The sequence below is a fragment of the Microchirus variegatus genome, assembly GCF_963457635.1.
Source record: "Microchirus variegatus genome assembly, chromosome: 15".
Taxonomy (NCBI): Eukaryota; Metazoa; Chordata; class Actinopteri; order Pleuronectiformes; family Soleidae; genus Microchirus; species Microchirus variegatus.
In genome coordinates this window covers 22,715,063-22,728,832 of record NC_139816.1, presented here as the reverse complement: position 1 = coordinate 22,728,832, position 13,770 = coordinate 22,715,063, and the positions used below count along the sequence as shown (strand labels likewise).

Genomic DNA, 13,770 nt, shown 5'->3' with positions numbered 1-13,770 from the left:
AACCTCCCAATGAGCTACAAATACCCAGAAATATATAGATGGAAATTCAGAGATAATAGCAGCAGATTTAGACATACTTGTACACAAATATATGTAGATAAGACAGATAAAGAGCTACACACATACTGTATATGGCTTCAAATAGAGAAGATTGAGCTACAGATATACTGTAAATTTATTAATGTTCTTTGAGCGTGGAGCAGTTAAAATGAAATAATGTGAGATGATAACAGAGATGTGGTTTCAGATGTTTCCTCTCCTCACACACACACACACACACACACACACTCTCACACACTCTCACACACTCTCTCTCACACACACACACACACACACACACACACACACACACACACACACACACACACACACACACACACACACACACATTTGGGCAATATGGAGTACCTGTGTGTATGTATGTAAATGTGTATGTATACACAACAAAAATATAAACGCACAAACTTGAAATGGTGAACAAAAATTGAATGTCATGACATTTGCTCAGATTCTCGATGCATTTGTTTATGGAATTATTTGTTTTGCTCAAACCCAGTAGTCCAGTGTCACTTGGCCACTCCTATTGACTACAATCTCAGATTGAGTATTTCAACTCCCGAGAGTTATGGAGCATGGCAGAGTGGTGGTCAATATGTGTGACCAGTACACAGACACTGCTTATGGTCTGGCCAATAAAAGGGCACACCAAAATGTGGACTTTTGTCACTTGTCAATATGCCACAGATGTCACAAATCATGAGGCAGCGTGCCATTGGCATGCTGAGTGCTGGGTTGAGCATTAAGGCCACATTATACTTCTCCGACTGCGTAATGCGTTATTCGTCTGCGTCACCACGTAGACCACTCGAGCCTTTATACTTCTGCGTCGTGGTGACGGATAGGCGCTGCAATTTCCCACCCGATCAGTAGGGGTCGCTGCGCAAGGTTGTTGTGCTTTTGGCTACAGTGAGCAATGGCGTCCGAGGGAGAAAGACTGTTGTTGTTGAAACAGTGGCTGTTTGTCACTTTTCTGTGTCCCGGAACGCAGTTTTAAGTTAATTTGAGGTGAGAAATTAGCCATTGAGAGTCTAAACATGTGCTGTGTGTGTTAAGATATGACGTATTTATAGTTTGGCAGCGGCGTTATCGGCGGGGATCAGCTCCGCCCTCTGTGGACGTTCGGTGCTCACTGTGAGCCGGCACAGAGCAGCTTCGCTCGGCCTGTCCTGAGGACCAATCGCAGCTCTTGCCGTCTCCGTTGTCCCTTGACGGAGTGATGGACACTTAAAAAATATTCTGTGCAGCCGGAGACGACGCAGAGACTCTACAACAGGTTCTGCGTCGACGCAGAGGACTCTGCGTAGCCTACGCAGAGCACTTTACGCAGGAGTATAAATTGGGCTTTACAGCTGTGGCAACACAACTGAATGTGCATCAATCCACTGTCAGCCTGTGGACTCGTTCAGAGAGACTGGAACGACAGCGAACCGTGCACATGCCCGCCAGCCATGTGTTACCACGCCCGCTCAGGACCAGTACATGCGGCTCCAGCACCTCCATGAACGGTTCCACCCAGCGACCAGAACTGCTGGTGAGACTGTTGATCTGCACAACAGGCGCATTTCAGCACAAACAGTCATGAACCGCCTGAGGTGAATCCCGGAGCACGTCGACCACACCGGGGTCTCCACCTCACACCAGCCCAGCAGAAATTGTAGGAAAATTTTGACTAAAAATCGACTAATCGGGAGGGGGGGTGTATTGCAAGTGCGGCTATTTTAATTTGAAAAGAGCCACAAGACCTGCAGTCGCGGCTGCAGTTCAACTGTCTGACGGCTCTGACAGCGTTTTGCATTATTTATCTGTGCAATACCATAGCCCGTGATATCCAAAAATAATGTACTATGTCAACTAGTAATATCAGCACAATAACTGTTGAGGAATAAAGAGCCAGGCTGAACATGGGAGCGCAGCTTCACGGCTGTGAGACACAAATAGACAGGCAGGTGCGTCTGCAGTTATAAAACCAATCAACGATTATTAGACTAAAACATTGAAATATGCTAATAATTCTGATATGTTCATACTCAAAACAGACGGAGCAACCTTAGCTGAGTGTTTTTAAATGACATGTCATGTTTTTAGTAGAGCTGTGAAAAGCAAACTGCTTGCTTGCAAAGTTTGCATTCCACTTTTTTACTGTCATCTACTTTTGAAAAATGCTGCCACACTGCTGATGTCTTTGACATGAATGCGACAGGAGGACTGACTGTAGCCTCAAATGAAAAGCTCAAAATTCACGTCTAATTAAAAGTCCCATATTATACAATAACTCAATAACTCTGCCAAAACAGCCTTTTTGAAAACGCTCGGTTTTGTGCCTGATCATTTACATGTGAATGGGACCCAGGTAAATACACATCCACTGCTTCCAGGGGAGTGTCGCCACTTATCACCTATTGTCATGCAGCGTTGTCACAACCCCCGCTCCATATACCCCATAGTAATGTCCGTTTACCCGTTGTTACTGCGTTTCACCGTAATGCATAGAGTGACCACACTTTTGGCTTCTCGCGATCATAAAAAAAATCGAAGAAAAGCGATTAATGCGCCGCGCGGCGCGTATGTACATTCCCATGCTAGAAAAAGACCCTGAACGCACCAGTGTAACTGTGGCTCCAACTGGTGTGTGGATCAACAACACGAGGAGAGAACTGGAAAAACGACAGAAAGGCAGCCTTTGGTTGATAAGAAATGTAGGACAACATCTACATCTTTCTGCAGTGCTTTCAAACGCGTGCTCTTCATATTATTGATCCACACATGTCACTTGCTAACCGCAGGCACGTAACTGGTGCGTTCAAGGTGTCCCTCCAGCATAGGAATTTACATACACGATCAACAACAAAGGGCTTGTGAAGCTTGTGAACATTTTTTTCATAAATAAAATATATCCACTGGACACAAAAATCTTCTGAGGCTGGAAGTTTGTGTAAAACACTGTGCTCCGCTATGCTCCGCTCTTCCTCCCTCGCCTGCAGTCTCGTATTTCACAGGGACAAGGGGGAGCTATGGTGGAGCTGTGAAGTACTCTGCCTGGCGGGGTGCCAACATTCACGGTGAAATGTCCGCACTGTCGTCATTTGGTCGGGAGGTGTAAACATCGCATGTTTTATCGACTATACTTACACAAAGTGGAACCACTAAAACATGACTGAGTCTTGTTTTTTCACATTTTGGGGACTGGTATGGCCCACTGAGTCCCAAATAAGTAACTAAGTAAGTACTAAAAGATTAAAAAGTTGATTTTGCACAATAGGGGACCTTTAATGGCAACTCTAATCTGTCTGTCGCTCATGAGCCACGGAGCAACCCACTGGGCTGGACTAAACCATAGTAGTGGAAAACAAGGGGGGTGTTCTCTGAAGATACGCTGTGAAACACGGGTGCTCTAAAACACCCCTATTAGCACGTGGTACTTTCCTCCCAATGAAAATCACCATAGAAAAATTATAATAATAAAAAAATAATAATTAGTCGACCATTCACAATTTTGGTCGAGCCAGAGCGTGTCGACCAATTAGTCGACCAGTCGACTTTGACTTTACAGCCCTAAAGGCCACATTATACTTCTCTGACTGCGTATGCGTTTTCCGTCTGCGTCACCGCGGAGACGCCTCGAGCCTTTATACCTCTGCGTCGTGGTGCTGCAATTTCCCGCCCGATCAGTAGGGGTCGATGCGCAAGGTTGTTCTGCTTCAGGCTACAGTGAGCAATGGCGTCCGAGAAAGAAAGAGAAAGACTGTTTTTGTTGAAACAGTAGCCGTTTCTCACTTTTCTGTGTGACGGAATGCAGTTTTAAGATAATTTGTGGCCATTTAGAGTCTAAACATGCGCTGTGTGTGTTAAGATATGACGTTTTTATAGTTTAGCAGCGGCGTTATCGGCGGGGATCAGCTCCGTGTCTGTGGACGCTCGGTGCCACTGTGAGCCGGCACAGAGCAGCTTAGCTCGGCCTGTTCTGAGGACCAATCGCAGCTCTTGCCGTCTCCGTTGTCCCTTGACGGAGTGACGGACACTTAAAAAATATTTCGTGCAGTCGGAGACGACGCAGAGGCTCTTCGACAGGCTCTACGTCGACACAGAGTCTTTGCGTAACCTACGCAGAGCACTTTACGCAGGAGTATAAATTGGGCTTTAGTCTGTCTGTCTGTTTATGGCTCGTACAGGGGGCAGCAGTCATTTGAAGTGATGGTTGTTAGCTTGTTTGCTAACATTGTTGATGTTTATATCGCTCAGGGTTTAACTGCAGGTTAAACTTCACGCAAATCAAACAAAATAAACTGTTCTGTGTAAGAATTTCTTACACAAAACTGTTTATTTCGTCTCATTTGTGATTTGCTTTCTTACTAAGAAAGTATTGTAAGATACATTTAGCAATGCATCTAAAGATCCAATTCTGCACTTTCCTTTCACTTAATGAATAATCTTGTCATATGTTTGTTGTATGTATCTGGTAAAGGTTGTGAAAGCTCTTGATCCTTGGTCAGTTAATAAATACTTGACTTAATATGCTGTCCCTGTCTTTATGTGGTTGCTGGACACATCTTGTGTCCTGTTTAGCTATTTTACATCATAAAACATTACGAAAGAAAAATATATACGGTGCACCTACCAATGACGTGACGGCATTGGATCGTTTCAAAAATTCAAATAAAGTGCAGTAGCCTACATGGAAGAGAGTTAAACCATGTTAAAAAATTCCCGGAAAAAGACGTCATGTTTACGTGACTCCCGATTGTTAAAATAAGTCTCTAAAGTAACGCTAAACTTTAAAAACAGACGCACTTGTATGCTGGTTATTTGTAGCACTGCTCTTTTCCTTTAATAAACAGACCGCTCCAGTTCCTCTGTAGGCGCGCTAAACGACACTAAAGGAGCTAACGGGTAAACAGTGCCTGGACTCTGGTGCCGCGGCATGAAAAACTAATTTTAACAATCGGGAGGCACGTAAACATGGCATTACGCGAGACTTTTTCTGGTCAGTTGTCATGGAAACTCGTCATGCGTTATAACACCGTCAACGTGCCCAGCACTAATAATATTGTGTTTTTAATCAAATTATGACAGCCCCAGACCCCCCCCCCCAAAAAAAAACCCATCTTAATCATTATTAAAAAAAACTGCACACCTGCACACACCCCCCCCCCCCCCCCACACACACACACACACACACAAACAAACACACACTCTGCCTCCTCATTAGCAGCAGAATATTTCATCCTCTCACTGTTGTCTCACTGATGGTTCCTCTTGTCACATTAAGAGCAGAGCTGGAGCAGAGGAGCTGACCTTCTCAGAAGACCCTACAGGCCTCACTGGTCATAAAACATGGATTCAGATCAAAGTTAAGAGACCATGTTGGGACAAAATGAAGATCAAAAGCTACATTCAGGTAATTTAATGATTAAACTGTTCACTGCTGAGCTGCTGCTGCTGCTTCACACTGCAAACTGTTAACAAGAGAGTGATTGAAGACTCAGGAGAAGTCAGGTGGTTACAGGCTGAGTACAGACTGAAGAAGACCTCAGAGTCTAAACAACAACAACAACAAGTCTGTAAAAACATGAAACAACAGTCAGCTTTCAAATTCTGACAGGTCTCACTGTTTAAGGACTGATACCAGTGCTGCTTATCAATACAAACACCGATCATTACTACTATAATCTGGTGCTGAAGTGTGGAGAGTATGTCGAGACGTCCTGAGAGCTATATACAGTGGTATGCAAAAGTTTGGGCACCCCTGTAAATTTTCATGATTTTCCTTTATAAATCATTGGTTGTTTGGATAAGAAATTTCAGTTAAATATATCATATAGGAGACAAACACGGTGATATTTGAGAAGTGAAATAAAGTTTATATGATTTACAGAAAGTGTGCAACAATTATTTAAACAAAATTAGGCATGTGCATAAATTTAGGCACCCTTTCGAGACCCATCTTTCGAGACCCACAGAATATTGTGTTCTATGACTATGTAAACAGTGAAACTACCAAAAGACAGAATAGCCTTTCTACTGGAAAAAAGGTTTATTTCTATCTTTTTTCCATTTTTTAGTAATCGGCATTAGAAAATATGCTGATTTCACCAAAAGCACAGTTTTTGATCAAAAAACTGAGAAAACAAGCTTTTTGTGAAAAGAAGCATTTCAAGCAGATCAGTGACTTTGAGGCTAATATTTTTTGCTTTAGTGACCTCAAACATCTGAACAGTGTTTCCTTCTATAAAACAACAAATACAACACTCATAAAGGGCTTTTGATGGCAAAACAATAATTTATTTACAAATGAACTTTATATCAACAATTGTACATCTCACAAAAACCTAGTATGTATGTTCATGTGTGTTTGTGTGTGTGTTCTCAACACTCAGAAATGAGCTCCAAAGATATAGAGCTTCAAATATATGAATATAGAGCTCCAAAGATATAAATATTGAGCTTCAAAGATATAAATATAGAGCTTCAAATATGTCACCACATGTACCTTGAACACTTGATGGACACCTGACACAGGAGGTAGATTTAGACCAACTTTGTAGCTGATGTCATGAGTTCAGTGTTTCTTCTGATTTAAAAATCAGACGAAATGTGAACATGTAACAAATGTTTTAATGTTTTTTTTTTGTTTTTTTTTTAAAGGAGTGAATGAGTTCGTCTTAGTGTGTGTGAGGTCTGGTGGCTTTTGCAGATTCAAGAAGGGCTATCTAGATGGAGGACAAGCAACCCCGAGCACACACACTGAGTGCCTGTAAATAGCTGCATCTTCCTGCAACAATTAGCGCCGCAGCTACTTTGTCTTCAGTGACAAATGCTAGCGCACCCCCGTCGCTAACTCAGTTAGCATGTCCTCCTGGGTGATTACTTGTGCCTGGCTCTCAGGAGCAGGACAGGAAGTGTGATGTCATCACTGAAGAAACTAATAAATTAACTGATGTTAACCTATAACTGTGACACAACACACACTTTTACACTGTACAGTGTATAATCTATCACAACTGTAATCTGAGCGTGGCGTCCAACACAAGAATTAAAGCCAACAATTAGGGATGCAACGATCCACCTTTTTTCACTTCCGATCCGATCCCGATATCTGACTTTAGATAGCTGCCGATACTATTCGGATATGGAGGATCTGTTTGCTTTAATAATATTATCATTGTTTTTTTCATCATTTTGATTATAAGGCTTTAATAAACTCCTTTATACAGGCAAGTATGATATGTACGACTTTTACAACGTTTACAGCGACTTTACAGACCCCTGGTGACACACACACACACACACACACACACACACACACACACACACACACACACACACACACACACACACACACACACACACACACACACACACACACACACACACACACACACACACACACACACACACACACACACACACACACACACAGTGAGCGCATAGCAGCGCACACACAAACGGAGTCACAGACACACACACATAAACGGAGTCACAGACGAGCCGTGACTGTTCAATCTCCAAACAAATAAATAAAATAAATAAATAAATACCGTCTCCGTGTTAATCATTGATATTTTTGTTCGCCAGCCAAATTCACGTGACAACAACCATAAACGGCATATATACCGGCTAACGTGAACCCTGGCTTGGAGGAGTGTGTTTTTCATTGTTTTTATGCCGCTGTCAGTACTGTTCTCCTCAGCGAGCAGGCGTTTTAAAACGGTGACGGCTGGGATTACGTTGGCTCGGCTGCAGGTTGCGGAGCTGAACTTCCTGGTTAACTCCTGGTCAATCATGCTCGCCTGCTAGCTGGCTGTAAACTGTGGAATGGATTTCCTGAACAGAGTTGTGCATCATTACTCCGCGTCTCATCGAGACACGCCTCAGTTCGGGAAACCCATTCCACTTTTTGCAGCCAGCTAACAGAGAAGTCAGGGAATCACTTGTGGGGACATTTCAGCAGACAAACACAGACGGATCGGAAATTTTCGATCCAACTATAGAGATTTCCGATCCGTCAATTACGTCTGTATCGGAACCCGATACTGATACTGGATCGGATCGGCCCCATCCCTACCAACAATGTCCAACCGTAGATCAGTTAGTTCAAATTCTACTTATTCTTCCAAATCTCACAGCTCCAAAATCTTGCTTCAGGCTACAGTGAGCAATGGCGTCCGAGAAAGAAAGAGAGAGAAAGACTGTTGTTGAAACAGTGGCCGTTTCTCACTTTTCTGTGTGACGGAACGCAGTTTTAAGATAATTTGAGGCGAGAAATTGGCCATTTAGAGTCTAAACATGTGCTGTGTGTGTTAAGATATGATGTATTTATAGTTTGGCAGCGGCGTTATCGGTGGGGATCAGCTCCACGTCTGTGGACGCTCGGGTGCGCACTGTGAGCCGGCACAAAGCAGCTTAGCTCGGCCTGTCCTGAGGACCAATCGCAGCTCTTCCCACTTCCGTTGTCCCTTGACGGAGTGACGGACACTAGAAAAATATTTCGTGCAGTCGGAGACAACGCAGAGGCTCTTCGACAGACTCTACGTCGACGCAGAGGACTCTGCGTAACCTACGCAGAGCACTTTACGCAGAAGTATGAATTGGGCTTCAGGGTTGAGCTTGAGGGTTAAGATTGAGGGTTAAGATAGGAAATGGAATTAGCCCCACATGAAACCCCCCCCCCCCCCACACACACACACACACACTTCACATCAAAGTGTCGCCTCGCTCTCTCCCTATTTACATTTTTCTGCCAATTAAAGCAGGTTTGTTTACATCGTCTGACGAGACATTAGACACAGTAAATGAAGTAAATAAAGACAAAATCCCACGTGTGTGTGGTGAAGTGAGATTCATTAAAACATAAATGAAGATGCAGCTGTTGACGTTTGTCATGAAAAACGTTTCCGTCTCAGTTAAAACACTCTCCTCTACCTGTTTTTATTTGTATTTACTTAATTTTTTTTTATTTAATAAACTGTCAAAAAGAGTCAGTTGATTTTTGGGGCTGTAACTAATGATTATTTATTATTTTCATCATTGATTCATCTGTCGGGTGTTGTTTCGATGTGGTCGTTTGACCCAGAAAATGTCAGGTAATGTCTTCTTTTTGTCCACAAAGTAAAAATTATGGAGTTTGAATGATTTTTTTTGTTTAATGGAGCAAAGAAACCAGAAAATATTCACATTCAGTGATGGGAATAACTGCATTATAAATAACGTTAGTAACACTGTTACTTTTTTCAGTAACGAGTAATCTAATCGATTACTCTTCTCAACGCTGTTACCGCTACTGCCAAAAAACGTGTCACGTTAATATATATTGAGGGAGTTGTTTTACATCAGACCTCTGAGCCGAGCAACATAGAAATGTCTTGTTCCTCCTTGTCCTTGGTGAGGGTGGGGGCACGAGACAATCGCAACAGTGAAGACGATTAGCTGAGGTTGAGTAAAATTCTATGGTAAGCCAATCAGAGGTGAAGTTAGGCGGGTGCTTCGTCTTCTTACTCACACTGTGTGCAGCAAAGGTGTGCAGTAGAGACAGGAATGGCTGCGGCTTATTTTACGATGCGGCTAATCTATAATTTTTTTTTCTTCAGCTAACGGCTTCCACGGGGTGCAAGAGCGAGACAGACAGCCGGAAGAGATAATGTGCCGAAGAAGACGCTAGTGCGAAGAGCAACTTTTACTCAAGTCTGCCAGTGGATCCTGACAGCGTGGGGCAGTGTGAAAAACCACGATCACCAGCAGGTTTGGAAAGGCTGGACTGCTGCGTGATGAAGAGAAGTGAGAGTGACAACTACAAAGAGACTGTGTCTGACAAAGTCATTCTGAGGCTGTTCAAGTCCGACACTGAAGAAGAGGACTTCAGTGGTTTTTAATGTGGAGGAGGAAGATGTAGATGAAGATTTGAGGAAGAAAGTACTTGCATTACATAAAAACATACGTACTGTATGTCGACTGTTTTTTCTTTCTAATTTACACAAAAGAGTAAATCTATTTATTTATTGTTGGTACATTGCTTAACAAGCACAATTTAATTTTGCTTAGTTGTGGTCTGTTGAGGTGCAATAAATAAGTTCAAAAGTTCCAAAACATATATTGTGTTATTTTTATCAATCCACTCTATAAGCATAGCAATTATAATATCTACAATAATCCATCAGATTTTATTGGATGCTAGTTACTTTTAGAGTAACTTGCCCAACGCTGTCATTTCAGAAGCTGAAAAATCACAGAAACTGGTTTAAATGTAGTCATTTTAATGTAATTATTTTTTTGCAGTTCTCATCTCTAAATAAGATAAGTCAATAAAATGTTGATTTCCTTTAATTAGACTTTTTCTTGAAGAAATACGTTTACTTTCCACCTAAAGACTTTCCTCATTTGTTTCATGAACAGACATTGTCTTTATAAGTTTCTGTCCACTATTTTCTACATAATCCAAGATTTCTTTGTTTTATGGAGCAAAGAAAGCAGGACATTTAAGAAGCTGAAAAATAACAAAAACTGTGCTCCTTTCATAAATAACCAATGAATTGTTGCAGTTCTCGTCACAAAATAAAGAATTCTGATTTTATTTCATAAAACAGCTACAAAATATCTTAAATTCTCTCAGAAATAGTACAAGAAAACTTTATTCTCCACCTAAAAACTTTGCTTTATCATTTTATTATCAGACATTTCTCTTCTGTCGACTAATTTCTACATTAATCATGTATTTCTTTGACAGTCAAATTAAGTTAGTTTAGTTAAGTTTCAAATTAAGTTTCAGTTAATCTGAAACACTTAATCCAAAATCCAAGCACTTTTCAAACCCTGAAAAGACAACGTTAAGTTCCAGGACTATTCAACAACCGTTCAATCTCGTTGTGTAACGAGACTTCAGAGGTCACGTGTTCGGCTCAATGTGGACTCATTAAGTAATGAGTGCAGGCAGCGAAGGCTTCGATACAATGTTCAACACCGTGTAAAATCAAACACACACTTGGACAGATGGATGAATGGCTGAATGGATAAGTGGATTTGAGGTGATCAGGTTCAGGACACGGATTCTTCCGCAGGCTCGAACACGGCGCGAAACGATCGATCGACGGGAGAAAAGAATGTCCACTAGGCAGAAATACACAGCGTGAGACGTGTCTGTGTCCAGCTCATTATTGTTCGTCTCTATGCAGACACAGGTCTGTACACTTTTCTCTTCACAATAAACACAACTATAACTATGCTGGAATTATTTCATCTTTAAGTTCCAGCCATCGTGAAAACTATGTTGCATATTATCGCAATTTCAGACAGACAGACAGACAGACAGACACAAACACAGACAGGTATAATCCACTCACTAATGGGAGTTGCCATTTTTCACAAACCTTTGAAACACGAGAATTCTGATAAATTGAGTGACTCAACTAACATTTATCGTCCGACTAATTCTTGAGTCGGTTGTCAGACGATATTTGAATAATTATCAGTTAATCAGGTTTGAGCACGGCGATATTAAAACGGCAGCATAGACAATAGAAATAAAAATAAATGGTTGATAAAATAACAGATAATGAAAATCAACATCATGGAGAAAAGCAATGAACTGCTCTTTAACATACACACTTTAACAACAGTACAACTGACCTTTACACTCACAGACAGCAGGACATCAGCAAACTGAATGCATTTGACCTTTCTCATACACACACGCACACACAGAGAGAAAGGGAGTTAACAGCAGAAATAAATAACTTGTCCTTAATTGATTGAATAAATTAACTATGTTTAATTACGTTTTGAATACAATTAATTTTCCCAAACCGACAGTGAAAGGTCAAAGATCAGGTCAGTGGCTGACACACATTCCCATCAGCCCAGGCTGAATTTAAAATGTCCATTTTGCTGATTATGATTCAGGTTTAAAAGGAGAAACATCCTCTTCCTCTTAATATTATTAATGTTAATATTTCTGTGTCTTTGCTCCACAACAACACAGAGGAGAGCTGTTATTGGTTACGGCGTCACTCATTTAGACCCCTGTATCAATCAAATGCAAAATAATGGTGAAAGTACAAATTAAAAAAAGTACACATAATCCCACACCGACTGGACGTACGTTCGTGTTTATGTGAAACAGAAGCTAACTTCACACCAGCAGTAGCAGCTCTGTGCTGTCCGGTGTGTGTTTGTAGAGTTGAAGCTAACACCGCGACCCCCGGTTTTAGAGGGAAATACGGCGCCGACACTGCTGCCGATTTGTGTCCCCACGTTAAGCATGACACCAGCCGATGTTTTTGCATCGTGAAAACATAATATCCGTGTTTAAAAGTGACCTGGAATAAGGAAAGCTAACTCACCTTGTGTGATAGACGCCAGCGCTGTGATGATGTGTGAAGACGACCGGGGGGCAGGCCGTGTAACTTCCTGTCTATAAAAAAAATACATATTCTTTAAAAAATACCTGAACGTCTTGTTTTGGCTTTCTACTGACACTAAATTGTATTAATGTGTTCATTTATTTAAATAAATTAGCTTCAATTTGAAAAACTAGCAGCAAATATGTGGGACAAAACAAATTTTAAAAATCAGGCGCTCCTTGAACACACGTGACTCAGGGGTCTTGAAGTTGAAACAGTCGCGGTGGAGCAGAAACAACATCATGTCGGCGTCCTCGAGAGCACAGGTGATTTCTCTGTACAGGACGATGTTGAGAGAAAGCAGCAAGTTTCCTTCGTACAACTACAGGTGAGAGATTCATTCTCCCCGCCGCCACTGCTCCTGGTGCTGCCGTAACACGGGCTGCTAAAAGAGGCTAATGTATCAGCTAACGTGAACCTGCGGTCTGGTCCAGAGTCATGTAAACACATCTCATCCTAATCTACTGTGTTGGCTGTGTTTAAAGGACGAATCCGATGTTGTCATTTGTATACATTTTATACAGACAGGAGACATAACAACGTCGAAAGCGGTCGAATGGGGCATTCTGAGGCTTTTTGAATTACCATTATGGTGACTCATGAAGTAAGGACAAGTAACAAAAACGGAAAAACCAAAAGAAATGATTACGCCAATTATGCAACTTTTTTTTTTTTAAACGAATTTTGTTGTTATGGTTGGGACTGTGCGTACTACTTGCCTCACTAAAGTCGAGGGATTGCAATTGTAGAGCGTGCCCCTCATCTGGTTCAGACAGACAGGCCTTTTTAAATGTGAACGTTTTCTTGGTTTCTTTGCTCCACAAAACAAATAAATAATTAAAACTGAATAATTTTGGTTTGTGAACAAGACATTCTAGAACATCATAATTTCCAGCTTTGACAAACACTGATCAATGTTTTTTTTTTAATTTTCTGACATTTTATGGACCAAACGATTAATCGAGAAAATAATCGACAGATTCATCCATTACGAAAATAATCGTTAGTTGCAGCTCTAATCAGATGATCTGATCTCTTTAGTTAACTGCTCAAAGGTAGCGCGGTACCTTAATAAACGAGGTAATGGCGCAGATACACACCAAAAAAACAGCGTGAATTGCAACTTCCGATCTATGGGAGCTTTAAAGCGGACACAATGGAAGTTCCACTTAACACTGTTTTTTAGTGTGTATCTGTGTCATTACCTTGTTTGTGAAGCCCTGAAGGTTCTAAACAAACAGTTCAGCCACTGCTGAGAACGCTTTATTGTAATCTCGAGCTCAGCGAGATCTCTGAAAAAACCCGGTCCGGTTACGTAAAC

The 13,770-nt window shown here is 41.5% G+C and overlaps 1 protein-coding gene across 1 annotated transcript in view; it reads right to left on the bottom strand.

The window, feature by feature from the left end:
- Positions 1-12,407, bottom strand: part of fars2 (phenylalanyl-tRNA synthetase 2, mitochondrial) — a 109,489-nt gene extending 97,082 nt beyond the window's left edge. The window contains exon 1 of the mRNA XM_083901734.1: positions 12,390-12,407. The gene's annotated coding sequence lies outside the window, so the exon portion shown is untranslated. The remainder of the gene's footprint in view (positions 1-12,389) is intronic.
- Positions 12,408-13,770: the final 1,363 nt, after the last annotated feature.